At 40.5% G+C, this 13,608-nt stretch overlaps 1 protein-coding gene across 1 annotated transcript in view; it reads right to left on the reverse strand.

The window, feature by feature from the left end:
- Positions 1 to 13,608, reverse strand: part of LOC134349413 (dedicator of cytokinesis protein 2-like) — a 732,270-nt gene that overhangs the window by 254,592 nt on the left and 464,070 nt on the right. The gene's annotated exons all lie outside the window — the stretch shown is intronic.

The raw sequence follows: 13,608 nt of genomic DNA on the forward strand, positions 1-13,608 counted from the left end.
TTGTGAAATTCACCAAGCAGTGTCTACTGTGAATATCACTCCACAGAATGGTAACATTCCACTAAAATTGCAGATCAGAAACTACAAGCTAGAGAAAATAGAATAACACTATAAAAAGTGATTAACAAATCAACCACTCTTTGTTTATTCACCAGCAGGAATACTGGAATTAATTTTCTAACTTACATAAAAGAATGCGAACTTCTGGCAAGATGCCAACTCAGCTTGCTAATAGAAGAGTGTGTCTTCATGTTCTGATGACAGAATGTTGATGAAATGCTCCACAATGGGTTTCTTCTCAGAATGGAAATAACAGAGTTTGCATTCACATTGATCATTTGTGAAAAGAGATATTGAACAAGCTTTATGTTTCCTGCCACAAACAGAAGATGCTGGAAGAACTCAGTAGGCCAGGTAGCATCTATGGAAAAGAGCAAACAGTTGGGGCCGAGACCCGCCACCGACTGGAGAAAAAAAGATGTGAAATCAGAGTAAGAAGGTGGGGGGGGGGAAATACAAGGTATTAGTTGGTAGATGAAACCACAAGAGAAGGAGTGTGAAGTAAAGAGCTGGGAAGTCGATTGGTGAAAGAGATAAAAAGCTGGAGAAGGAGGAATCTGATAGGAGAGGACAGGAGGCCATGGAAGAAAGGGAAAGGGGAGGAGCATGAGAGGGAGGTGATGGGCAGGTAAGGAGATAAAGTGAGAGCGGGAAATGGGAATGGTGAAGGACCAGGGTGGGGGTTGCAATTACCAGAAATCAATGTTCATACTATCAGGCTGGAGGCAGAAGTTTCCCCTATTGGTTCAGCAGGCAATGGGACAGTTCTATTGAGGCGGACAGTTCCAATAGTGTAGTAAATTAAGATTTGCTTACTAACAAGACATCTTCTACTAACTTAGTACTTCCTCATACATATCATGGCCCATAAAAATATGTTTGGGGGTGATTACTGTTGTAATGCAGAAACAAATTAAAACACACACAGCAATGTTCCACAAACAGCAATCTCTCTAAGATCACCTTGTGTGTTTATAAAGGTTAACGAAGGAGAAAAGTGAGCAAGCAAACTGGGCCTACAGTGAATAGGCCTTAAATTGGGATTAACATAGACATCATTTGTCAGATTCATAGATTCAAGGAGATGGTGATTTTGAAGGCGAGCGCTATTTTATCACTAAGTTACTGATGGGACAACTAAGTTTTCCCATCAGATGGTCTGTTTTGTTGTTGAATCTGCCCTATCCATTGTTTAGGAAGAAAGAAGCGTTAGTGAATATCAGAAACAGACCAAATGAAAGAAGTGGATTCATCAAACATATTAGAGATATTGTGCTGGCTTTCTAAGATTTTTAAAGGTCCACAGGCTTTGGAGAATATATCTTTTCAGAATAAACCATCTCTATTGATTTAAATTAATGTTACAGATCTCCAATGTTTATTTCACCTAAAGGAAAGCAACACAGACAAATAATAGAGAAAGCTAGAACCAGGCTTCTTTAACTAAAACCTCTCTTAGCACTTACATTGTCGTCAAGATATATTGAATGAAGCTCCTTGCTTTCCGTCATCCATGGCTCCCACTCAGTCATTTTTGTCATTTTTAAAATAATTTAGACAAGAGCAAATTGGCCCAATTTTCTCTTTCTCTTAAAAGTGTTTGTCAGTCGATGTGTTGACGGTTGTGTTCTGGCCGATGCAAAGCATTTCTATTTGGCAGACATCTGTCTGCTGATTATTGTACTGGTTTCTGCACATACAGAATCATGTTGTGCAGCAAGCTAAAAAGCAAATCTGACATAACATTCAGGTGAGTATATATATGTCACTACAATTCTAACAAGGTGCCAATATGAGTAACCTTGTGTATCTGATAAATGTTCAAACCAACAAGTTTGTAATTGCAGTAAATCTTACAAAAGTTTATTTATTTATTGCAATCGTTTATGCCCCATGCTGCTTTTTGCACAGAAGTCTAGCATTACTGAATTTTGAGACCAGAAGACTACTGATTCATCTCACAAATGTGTTCACGGAAAGTGCTCACCAAACACCAAAGCCTAGAGTTTATTTATGTGGGGGTTTCACTCCCCTTGAAAGGTGCCCCTATCACCTTGTCACATCTGTCAAACTGGAGATTAAAGGGAAGCTGTTACATAGGATAAGTGAAAAAGTCCGATTTGCTAAAAAAAATTATGTGAATTCTATTAATAATCTCCAGGCTGCAGTCAATGTGACCAGAGTATGGGTGGGATGTAATTAGACAGATAGGTATCAAAAAAAGTCTACATAAAGACAGGGACATTGATGAAAATGTCTTAGAGTCATTGAGTTATAGAAAAGTACAGCACAGAAACAGGCCCTTTAATGCATCTAGTCCATGCTGAACCATTTAAACTGCATACTCCCATTGACCTGAACCCAGACCAGAGCTCTCCATATCCTTACCATTTAGGTGCCTATCCAAACTTCTCGTAAACATTGAAATCGAGCTTCCATGCACCACTTGCACTGGCAGCTCAGTCCACACTCTCACAACCCTCTGAGTGAAGAAGTTCCCTCTCATATTCCCCTTAAAATTCTCACTTTTCACCCTTAACCCATAACCCCAATGGAAAAAGCCTGCTTGCATTTATCCTATTTATTCCCCTCATAATTCAGTATATTTCTTTCAAGCCTCCACTCAGTCTTCTACATTCCAGGGAATAAAGTCCTAACCTGTTCAATATTTCCTTTTAATTCAGTTCCTCAACATCCTTCCTTTTTTCTGTACTGTTTCAAACTTATTTATATCTTTCCTGCAGGTAGGTGACCAAAACTGCACATGTAAGGCCTCACCAGCTTCTTATACAACTTCAATATAACATCCTATATCCTGTACTCAATACTTTGATTTATGAAGGCTAATATGCCAAAAGTTTTCTTTACGAACCTATCAGCTTGTGACACCACTTTCAATGAATTGTAAACCTGTATTTTCAAGCCTTTTGTTCTACTATGCTCCTCAGTGTCCTACCATCGACTGTGTAAGACCTACTCTGGATGGTCCTACCAAAGTGCAACACCTCACAGTGCTGTGCATTAAATTCCATTTGCCATTGCTGGTCCAAAACCTGTTGCAATCTCTGATAGAATTCCTCATTGTCCATTACACCCCAAATCCTGGTGTCATCCACAAATTTGCTGATATAGTTAGCCACATTGTCGCCTAGATCATTGATATAGATGACAAACAACAATAGATGCAGCACCGATCTCTGCGGCACTCCACTAGTCACAGGCCTCCAGTCAGAGAGACAAGCATCTACTACCACAGTCCAGCTTCTCCCTTAAAGCCTGTATCTAATCCAATTTACTATCTCCCTTGAATGCCAAGTTACTGAACCTTCTTGACCAACTTCCCAAGTGATACTTTGTCAAGTGCCTTGCTAAAGTCCATGTAGACACATCCGCTGCCTTGTCTTCATCAGCATTCCTTGTAGCTTCCTCAAAAAAACCCTAAGATTGGTTAACATGACCTACCACGCATAAAGCCATGCTGACTATCCTTAATCAGTCCATGCCTATCCAAATACTCATATATCCAGGCCCTTAGAATACATTCCAATAACTTTCCCACTACTGATGTCAGGCTCATTAGCCTAAAATTTCCAGGTTTTTTTTTAGAGCCTCTCTTGAACAGCAGAAGGTATCTTCCAATTCTCTTGTACCTCACCTGTCACTAAGGATGATTTAAATATTGTATCTCAGCTAAAGCCCCTACAGTTTCTGCCTTTACCTTCCACAGGGTCTGAGAGAGCACTTCATCAGGCCCTGGAGATTTATCCACCCTCAAGACAGCAAACACCTCCTCCTCTGTAATCTGTATTTGGTCCATGACCACGTTGCTGCTTTGCCTCACTAGTATAAACTCTGTGTCCATCTCCTGAGTAAACACAAATGCAAAAAAAAATCAATTTAAGATCTCCCCATCTCTTTTGCCTCCATGCATAGATTATCATTCTGATCTTCTAGAGGATCAGATTTGTCCTATGTAATCATTTTGCTCTTAACATATCTGTAGAATCCCTTAGGATTCTCCTTCACCTAGTTTGCTAGAGCAACTTCATGCCTTATTTTAGCCCTTTTGATTTCTTTCTTACATTTCTTATACTCCATAAATACCTCATTTGTTCCTACCTGCCCACACCTGCTATGCACCTCTTTTTTTTCCTTAACCGTGGCTTCAATATCTCCTGATAACCAAGGTTCTTAAACCTGTTATCTTTACCTTTTATTCTGACAGGCACATACAAGATTTGGACTTCCAAGTTTTACTTTGGAAGGCCTCCCACTTACCAAGTATTCCTTTGGCAGAAAACAGCCTGTTTGAAACACACTTGCCACATCCTTTCTGATACTATCAAAACTGGCCATTCTCCAATTTAGAATCTCAACCTGTGGACTGGACCTATCTTTTTGCATGTTCACTTTGAAACTAATGGCATTATGATCACTAGATATTAACTGTTCCCCTAGAAAAACTTCTGTCATCTGTCCTGTCTCATTCCCTAAGTGCAGATCAAGCATCACAATGCTCTTGTTGGGACTTCTAAGTACTGATTAAAGGATCTTTCCTGAACACATTTGACAAACTCTATCCCATCTAATAATTTTACAGTATGGGAGTTCCAGTCAATATGTGGAAAGTTAAAATCACCAACTATAATATAGGCCCATTAACGTTGTCCTATCTTTCTTATTCCTCATTTTGACTCATAAAGCCTCATTAGATGAATTCTCCAGTTTGTCCTGTCTGAGAACTGCTGTGACATTTTCCCTGACTAGTAACACCATCCCTCCCACTCTGTCGCATCTAAAACAATGGAACCCTAGAATACTGAGCTGCTAGTCCTGCCCCTTCTTCAACCAAGTCTCACTAATGGCTACGATATCATAATTCCATATGTAGATCCACGCCCTGAGCTCACTTGCTTTTTCTACAATACTTCTTGTATTGAAATATACACAGCTCAGAACATTCATCGCACCATGCTCAACCTTTGATTCCTGACTTTGTCTGCAGTCTTAATAACTTCTGTCTCCTCAACCTCTCCACTACTGGTTCTGGCACTCTGGTTCCCACCCCCTTGCAACTCAAGTTTAAACCACACATCGCCCCTCCATGCAACACATGTTATCTCAGATCAGATGTTCAAGCTGCATCTGTTGCAAAAGTATACTTGAATAAGCAAACCTTCCATTCAGCTAACCGGGAACTAATTTCATGTGCATGTGAGGAGAAAGAAAAGGTGGAAATCATGGGGCAATCTGTTGTCTATATAAATCTATATGGAGAGTTTGGCTTGTCAAAGGAAGACTCACTTAATTTGAACCAAAGTTAGCACGTACCAAAAAAAGCTGACTAAGAGAAAACATAGGCCAGTGTATCATGCTTCTGTTTCTTATTCCTAGTGGATGGATGAATTAATCTAGCTGTGAAATTTAATTCTGAGGTTTCTGCGGAGGATGTGAAGATAGGTGGAGGGTCACGTAGCATTAAGGAAGAAAGGAGTCTGCAAAAAGACAAACAGACAGAAAATGGGCAAAGAAATAGCAAATGGAATATAGTATAGGGGAGCGTATGGTTATGTGCTTGCGTAGAAGGTATAAATTGTAGACTAATTTATAAACAGGGAGGAAATTCAGAAATCTGAGATGCAAAGGGTCTTGGGAGGTTCAGTGCTTTATAAAGAACTGGTCAGGCTACATTTGGAGTATTGTGAGCAAATTTTGAGCCCCCTATCTAAGAAAGGAAATGCTAGCATTGGAAAGGGTCCAGACGAGGTTTATGAGAATGAGAATGATCCTTTGAATGAAAGGGTTAATGTGTGAGAGGCATTTGATGACTCTGGGCCTGTACTCATTGAAGTTTAGAAGAATGAAGGGTGTTCTCATTGAAACCTGTAAAATATTGAAAGATCTAGATGGAGTGGATGGTTCCTATAGTGGAGGACTCTAGGACCAGAGAGCACAGCCTCAGTATAGAAGAATATCCCATTTTAACAGAGATGAGGAGGTATTTCTTGAGCCAGAGTGTGGGGAATCTGTGGAATTCATTGCCACACACTGCTGTGGAGGCCAAATCATTAGATATACATTTGTATTTAAAGAAGATGTTGATAGTTTTTTGATTAGTCAGGGTGCCAATAGTTACAGGGAGAAGGCAGGAGCATGGGGTTGAGAGAGATAATAAATCAGCCATGATTGAATGGCAGAGCAGACTCTAGAGGCCGAGCAGCTTCATTCTGCTCTTGGGTCTTATGGACTATTTCCAATATTCTTGTGCTGTCTATAATGTTCAACAGAATAAGTTATCACATTAAGTCTTGATCTTTTAAAATGTTTCGCATCCATTTTCAAAGAAACTGGGCAATACTGAACCTAGTTTATTGATAAACAGTTTAGGGTACAATCAACAGGGGTCTAACTTAGACTCTAAGTTACCTGCACACTAAGACAAGCCCAAGGCAAATCAAGACATTGTGGTTAAAGAGGCTTTGTTTCCATCGAACTCCTTTTGCCCTGCTTAGGGCCATCCTTCATTCATACCTTTCATCCTCAGCTTCTGGGGGCTAATGGATCCATGGGACCATCCTGCCTCAGTGTGTAGCAGAGTAGCACAGCAGTTAGTGTTGCCACCACACAGCTCGACTGGCTCAGCTTCAATATAAGTAACACACATCAAAGTTGCTGGTGAACACAGCAGGCCGGGCAGCATCTCTAGGAAGAGGTGCAGTCAACGTTTCAGGCTGAGACCCTTCGTCAGGACTGGTCTCGGCCTGAAACGTCGACTGCACCTCTTCCTAGAGATGCTGCCTGGCTTGCTGTGTTCACCAGCAACTTTTATGTGTGTTGCTTGAATTTCCAGCATCTGCAGAATTCCTGTTGTTTGCATTCAATATAAGTATTTTTGTTTTCCCATTCCATTCACCACAACCTGTTGCTTCAATAGGTAATGGATAGAAAGATTAATCCCAAGGGAAATTGCAGTGTCATAGCAGCATAACAAGTGCACAGATATAATTATTTGAAGAGAAGTAGAAAGAATGAAAAATAAGTTACCACAAACAGTCTAACAGGAGGGGGTCATCACTTCCCTGGCTATAGGTTGTCTCATGATGGAGCCTAATGGCCAAGTGTGAGAATGATCTCCGATAGTGCACTTGGGAGAAGCGCTGTTGTCTTAGTCTATTACAGAAAGTGCTCTTCTATTCAGCAAAGGTGATATGCAGAGTGTGAGAAACATTGTCCAGAATTGCCAGGATTTTCTGTAGGGACCTTTGTTTTACCAGAGCCTACAGTGTGTCCAATTTGACTCCTATAACAGAGCCAGCTGTTTTAATCAGTTTATTGAGCCTGTTGGCATCAGCCGTGTTGATGGCATTGCCCCAGCTCACCACCGCATAGAAGAGTCGACAACAGACTGGTGGAACATGTGAAGGAGAGGCCTGCATACTCTGAAGGACCTCAGTCTCCTTAGGAAGTAGAGGTGACTCTGGCCCTTCTTGTACATAGCCTCTGTGTTAGTGCTCCACTGAAGTCTGTCATCCAGGTGCACGCTCAGGTACTTGTAGGTCCTCAGTAGTAACAGGAAACAATGTAGACTTAGTCTTCCTAAAGTCCATCACCATCTCCTTTGTTTTACTGATGTTGAGCTGTGGATGATTCAGCTTGCACCATTTGACAAAGTCCTCCACCAGGGCCTGCATTCATCCTCCTGTCCTCCCTTTATACACTCAAATATTGCTGAGTCATCAGAGAATTTTTGCCGAGGACATGACTCAGTGTTGTATCTAAAGTTAGGCTCACAAGCAGGAGTTTAGGTAAAATGGACAATATTAATTATAAGATACCTGTGTTGTAACTATCAAGGGATCCCTATCAGGATAGATGGGTGATTACACATGAGTGACACAGAAAATTATTTATCATCAAGCCAATTTATTTTCATATTAGAAGACATTCCTGATAAAAGTGAATTTATTGTTTGTATCACGCAAATTGAAAAAACAGTCTTGGCACGTTAGTAGATTGAATATTCAGAAATACTTATTGTATACACTGAAGAGGGTCTGCTTTAAATTTACAGAGAGCACCTCACTTAATTAAAGGGATGTGGGCATCAATGGCAAAACCAGCATTTAATGCCCATTCCTAATTACCTTGGTTAGCTATTTCTTTCATCTGCTCCGGTCTCTTTAAAGTGCTGTCAGTTGATGTCTGCAGACTGTTGAGCAGAGTTAATGCGGTGACAGCAAAGGAATAGAAATGTATTTTTAAAGAAGATATTGAGTAGCTTAGAGAGACAAATGCAGGTGGTGTTGCTGGTCAGGAAAAAATTAGCTATTCCAGGTTTCTAAGCTTTTGAGCTATAGAATTCGTCTGCCTGTACAGTCAAATTTCTGGTCACTCGTGACCGCTCCTGGCCAACCTAAAGGTGGGGGAATCAATGCTGTTCATGGCACGGAATATCATGGGTAGATGACTAAATTCTTTCTTGTTGGAAATGTCCATTACATTGACCACATTTACTTGAATGTTATCTTAATCTCACTACATAGATAGATAAGGTAGATATACTTTAATGATCCCGAGGGAAATTGGGTTTCATTACAGCTGCACCAACCAAGAATAGTGCATAAATATAGCAATACAAAACCACAAACAATCAAACAACAATATGCAAACTATGCCAGACGGAAATAAGTCTAGGACCAGCCTATTGGCTCAGGGTGTCTGACCCTCCACGGGAGGAGCTGCAAAGTTCGATGGCCACAGGCAGGAACAACCTCCCGTGATGGCCAGTGTTGTATCTCAGTGGAATATGGCCGGAGTCCAACAGCAAAAAGTTCAATATCCGGTCTACAAACATGTTCCTCGATCGTAATATGACCAGGATTGCACCATCCATTGTTAACCAGAACAGCAAGCCCCCAACTAGATCCTAACTGACCTAAGACAGGGAATGTTTTCTAGGATTAAATGTCAGGAATTGTGAAAAACTGAGTTTAAATCTATTTGGCTAAAGTGTATGTAAACTTCTGACTTCAACTGTAACTATCAGCAAACATTTGTGATTCTATTGCTCTTGGAGTTTTGATTCCTTTTCACTTCCCACAGGACCTATCTGAGCTGGATCAGGATAAAGGATAGAGGTTCAACTTGTCCTGTAAACCTGCTGCTCAGAACCAGCACATACCCCTGCTACGTGGTTCCATGCACTGGTGAAGAGGACACTCCCCCCCCCCATCACACTGTGAAAGAGGAGCTCTGTAAGACACGGTGGATTAGTTCATGATATCTGCTTCACATTGTCTCAAGCTAGTGTGGAAAGATGGATCATCACTGTGATCTTGCAAAACTCGCTAAAGATCTTTTATCATCTTTGTGCATTTACACAGTGCCTCTGATGGACCAGAATAAACAAACTAAAGATGTCTTTAGGATTGTTAGGACAGTCGAGGATTATGAAGAAGGTGGGAAAAAGTGAGGAGGCAGGGACTTTCGGGATAGAATTCTTGAACAGAGGGCTGTGGCAGCTATAACCTTCAGAAGAAACTGGGAACTGGTGAAAGATGGAGGAATATAAAGACCACTGAAATCTATAGTTACTTGAGGAGAAATTGATCAAGGGAGGAGAAACATGAAACGTAAGCATTTAGGAATAGAGTTGTGTCTATCAGTGAGCATGTTGGAGCAAGTTAGCAAAGAGACAGTAGTGTTTTGGAAAAGATGAAGGTCATAGAGACTTGACAACGACTAAGGACAACTTCTCCTTTCTTCCATGAACTCTCTAATTAAAACTCCATTACATCAGCTAACTACAGCTTTGAGGAAAACAAATTATCGCATAGATGAGCGGGAATGTACCTGCAGTTCGTTAGATCAGTTGTCACACAGCATGAACTTGTCAAACATACTGCTATGTAATGAGTTGTGTTTGTCTCCAGCTAAAAGAACATCACAGTCTTAAGAAGTGTGGCTCCAAACCTTGATATAAAATTGTTAGGTTCTGTGTACATAATGGATGGAGAAATGAGGGCAAAGTACACTACACATACAGAAACAATTTCACTTAATAGCTCAAATAAAATATATTTAAATTTGTATTCATCTGAGTTCTGAGCATATCCCAGGTAAACTCGACATTACTGTGAAAGTCTGGGACAATATTGCGTCGACACACCTTGAAGCAATTTATGGAATGGTAGATTCCGTAAGCATGTGAAAGCTCGCTTTAATCAGCTCATCCAACATGTTTAGCACTTGTTCAGTGCCAGGCTGTCAACCCTTATTCTGTGCCCAAGCCACCAGTGTACGGCCTCAGCACACAATTTCAGATTCAGAGGTAAATGTAACACTGACTAAGTCATGGATTGTCCATAGAATTAAATTAATGACAGCCTTTAATAATTTAAAGAACCCACACTCTGAATGCAATTTATGATTTGTGGGTTCCTTGGTATTACTAATGGTGACACTTCTGGCTGAATTATTAATTGAACACTGTTAAAGTCTGTTATTATAAATCTGTCTATGCAATTCATTAGCAATTCCACTGCAGATCAACTGGCAGAAAGCAGTACAATTACTCTAAATGCCTGTTAGAACTTATTTTCTTAAAGAAATGTTTTTTCTTCATACAATCTTGCAGCCCTTTTTTGGCAAATAACTCAAACTATATTTGGTATCATGTCCTGCTTTAAATAAAGAGCAAATGAAACAGCCAATAAGAACACAGTAAAATCCTATGAGCAGAAATGAGAACTGTTTGATCAGTTAATTGCCTTACAATAATGTTGGCTAACTGAAGAAGACTGACTACATACTTGAGAGAGAAGCCCTACTCCACTTCTTAGTTCAGTGTTAGCTTTTATGTCAATATTGGAGGGTGGAGTATCACTTTAACATTATATTGCAGAGCCTCCTTTTTCTGACTCAAGTTCTTGGATTAGACTTCCCAAATCCATATCCCACTTCCACGTTCCCCAGTGCTTGAGTGATTAAACATGTAAGATAGTGTGGAGTGAGCCCAGCAGAATGAACTCTGAGCTTATTTGGCGATGAACTGCCTGATCTCATGGAAGAGAAAAATTCAACCTCAGGAGTGCAAAGGGATAGGAAGTCTGAGTGGGTGAAGTTTACAGTAAATCTAATAGGGGTGAGATTTCCTGCTTCTTATTTCTATCAGAGACTTCGGACTTGCTGTGAGCTTGGCTGTGACGTACACTGTGGCTGAGAAGATGGGCAATTTTCACTTACTGGTGTTATACAACAGAAGAGGAAGGAATGGTTGTGTACAATCCTAGCTCCATGAAAACCATTTTCCTCAGAAGAGGAAGAGACAAATAATTAGCAGAAGCAAAGTCAAAAGTGAATGGTGTGAGGTGGAATCAATACGATAGCCTAATTTATAACACCAATAAATCATGAGCAGGTTCAGAGATGCTTTTGTAAAAGGAAAATGTTGGTTAAGTTTTATTGAAGTGTTCATAATAAAGCAGTGAACATGGTTAAAACAACTGAGGAAATAGAGAGCAATTGGTGCTTTCAAGAAATCACAAAGGAATTATTTAATGTAGATAGAATAACATACACCTACAAGAATAAAGAATTGTGTTTAACCTAGAAAGGCAGGACTGCAGCTCTGTAATCTATGGACGTATTTCTGCCTGTATGTGCATGACTGTGAGTGAAATGTAGCTGGATCTTTGTGGGTGTACTTGTTTCTTTCTTTCTGAGAGAGAGAGAGAGAGAGTGTGTGTGTGTGTGTGTGTGTGTGTGTGTGTGTGTGTGTGTGTATACAGATATGGATATCAACACATCTGTGTAAACTCATATCTCCATGGCTATTCTATTTAACATGTTAGTCTGAAATGCATTAGAAACTATAAAACTCAACCACGTAACATCTAATGGACCACAGCAACATTGCTATCTCCCTCTTCAGTCATCCTATGGCTTAGGCAAATGTGATTTCCAACTGAATATCAATCACCACTGGATTGTTTTAGAAAAGAATTCAGGAGAAATATCCTCACACAGGCAGTGAGATTTACTTCGTCAATATTTCTGGTGTTTTGTGGGAGACAAAAGGCATCCATAAACTCGGCATCTTGGAATGAGGATTTGTGCAATCCCAAAGCAGAAAGCAATATTACATCAAGCTCTGATGTTCTCCAAGCACTGACCACCTCTGCCAAGTTCCTCAGTCGATTAGTAATTCTTCATGGCTGACAGATTGTGTGTGTGTGTGTGTGTGTGTGTGTGTGTGTGTGTGTGTTGCTGTGGGAAGGGAGTCGGGTGGAGATTGGAGTTCACTGCTGTCATCCTGACTTCACATGCTTTCTAGCCAGTGACTGATTAGTGATCATGAGAGATAATCCCATTCTTTTATTCGTGTGATCTTGGAAGTAGGTAGCTAGGGCGAAATGACTCTCTGTTTGAGATCAACATTCACAACAAAACTCAATGATATGGTTGGGCTGAGTTGTTCTCTGATGTTAGCAATTTACTTGCAACCGTTTCATCACCATGTGAAGAGACATCATCAGTGCACTTTTGATGTTTTGCATGGTGACAGAATGTTTGCAAGTAAGTTGCCAAGATCGGAGAGCAACCCAACCCAAACATCAACCACTGGAGCTACATGTTTTCTGAATTATTTCCAATTCAGTAATATCCATGAATCATAAATTGTTCAGAAGGGATTCCACATCCAGGTTGCAGTTGGTCAGCAGAGATTTATTCTTAGTCATGTGGTTCTTTGGGGCCCTCAGTGCTGAGTTAGCTGAGCTGAGTCACACGAGCAGTTGGGGCAGCACAGCTGGCCTCAGTGCCTAGGTTAGACTATTCTCCACCCGACTGCTGTCTGAGATCTGTGTGGTAGAAGAGCATTTGCACAGAGCTTGACTTTATAGCCCTATGGTCAAAATATTAAAAGCTTCATCCATGATGAAAGTGAGACATGGTCCACAGAGCTCTATCCTAGTCATAGCAAATCAAAGGCATGTAAAGGAACGGATAGTGGGAAATGCTGGAGACAATAAATGATATGGATTCTCATCAACTTCACAATTCACAGAGTATCTTCTTCAAGGTGGGCTATACTAAAATCTGCCTTTGTTATACAGGGTGGGAGGTCTAGCAATACCCACTGGAAATGTAATCCCACCGGACATTAAAGTAGGATTCAGTGTCATTAATCATTTTCTGGGAGATATCTGTAGAGTAGTTGGAGATTATAATCCAACCTCCTCACACTGTCCAAAATAACTCAAGAGGCAACAATAAAACCATCCAGTCAGTGACTTTTTTGCTGTGTGAATTATTGCATTGCAAAATGTTTAATGAGCTGGTGGAGCATTGGGGAGAATAGTGAGGACATGATAGGAAACTGGGATCTGATATAATCAGTGAATCAACAGAAACAAATGCACAGCTCCATTGCCCTTTTAATGATGCACAGGAATGAGCAGATTGCACTGATAGGCAGACTGTGGAACAGATTGAGACTGGATGGAGAGAACAGTATTTACCAAAGCACCAGTAATTTACAACCTCAGG

This window comes from Mobula hypostoma, chromosome 7, assembly GCF_963921235.1.
Source record: "Mobula hypostoma chromosome 7, sMobHyp1.1, whole genome shotgun sequence".
NCBI classification, from domain to species: domain Eukaryota; kingdom Metazoa; phylum Chordata; class Chondrichthyes; order Myliobatiformes; family Myliobatidae; genus Mobula; species Mobula hypostoma.